Below are 1,434 nucleotides of genomic sequence, written 5' to 3'. Positions count from 1 at the left end.
TATGCATTCTGTCCTTTATCCACCTGGGCAAAGATGTTTCCTATTGTTGTTCTATTATGGATTTCCAGTTTGATTTCCTTATGGTCAGAGAATACTCTGTGCTTTCATTTTCTGAAATTGTTCACCTTATGCATTGTATCGGACACTATTCTGAGGGGATCCAGAGGGTTTTCGTTGGCTAATTGTCAGTACTAGATCACCAGGCCTTTGTTCCTTGTCTTTACTCATCTGGAAGCTTTCCTAAAATATATCCACTATGGGTGACCCTGTTGTTTTTTGTTATACCTCTAAGCCTAGTTTCCAGTACCACAGTAACACATAAACATTAGAATATAACAAAGATACAGGCAGACATTGGAATTCATTAGAGCTTAAAATGTATTGGTAGAAGGAGTGAAGGAAGAGAGAACCCTTTTCACTATTTGGCACTTCGCTGTTGTTGGAGAGTTACAGATAGGTGCAACTTCATGCCACTGTGAAAGATGTCAGATCTCTGAAAAAATGTACACCTAACTAAAAAACTCCTAGCCATCTTGCTTAAGATAAAAAAGGCTTCCATTAACATTAATTTGTGTAATGAAATCTCAAACTATTTTTTCATGCCTCTAATGTTGCTTGAGCCAGTAACCAAAATCTACAGAGAACACAATGAATTAGAATGTGACTTAAAATCAAGAGTGAAAGAGTCATCAATCACAAGGAGCAATCAATTGTGGAAGAGAAATGTTTGAAATGCCCTAGAAAAGCTGCTTGTTGACAGACATATAATCTAGTAACTAATGTTTCATTGGCTTTGTAGGCCATGGAGCAAATCAAGAGCTCAAGTCATATAAGAAAACAATTTAATTTTAGACTTCTCTCCACAACCTTGATTTTCTGGAACTTCAACTTTGTGTTTTATCTTAATTTTTCTTTCTTTTTTTTGAAACTATTGTGAATTAGATGAAAGTTTGTAGAGCAGATTATTAGTTTTACATTCAATCCTCATATGCATTATGATTCAACTCATCCCTTGCAACCCCCTCAATGTCTCATCAATTATCACACTTCCCCCCTGTGTTAACTCGTTCCCACTATTCTTCTTTCCTAACCCTCTATTTTGTCCTTATGTAAATGGTGCTCTAAATGGTTAATTATTGTAACATGGTGGGGAGTTCTGTTTCAAATCTGATGAGGGCCATACTGTTGGGATTTCTTCAGTCTCTATCTAATCAGAAAGCCTGGTCAATTCAGGATTTGGGGTTTTGTCCAAAAATTTTCTCCCATTCAATTCAAGATCTTGTAATTCATCCTTTTTAGAGCAGTTGCTAGTGGTGCGTGGCACCATCTAGTTCTTCTGGTCTGAAGGTTGTAGAGACTGGGCTTTGCATGATTCATTAATCCACTGGACTATTTGCATCCGTATTTCCTTCAATTTTCATTACTCTTCTTTAC

The sequence above is a fragment of the Echinops telfairi genome, unplaced genomic scaffold (genome assembly GCF_000313985.2).
Source record: "Echinops telfairi isolate 266 unplaced genomic scaffold, ASM31398v2 ScPeMD7_20;HRSCAF=75, whole genome shotgun sequence".
Lineage (NCBI taxonomy): Eukaryota > Metazoa > Chordata > Mammalia > Afrosoricida > Tenrecidae > Echinops > Echinops telfairi.
This window is presented reverse-complemented; position numbering follows the sequence as displayed.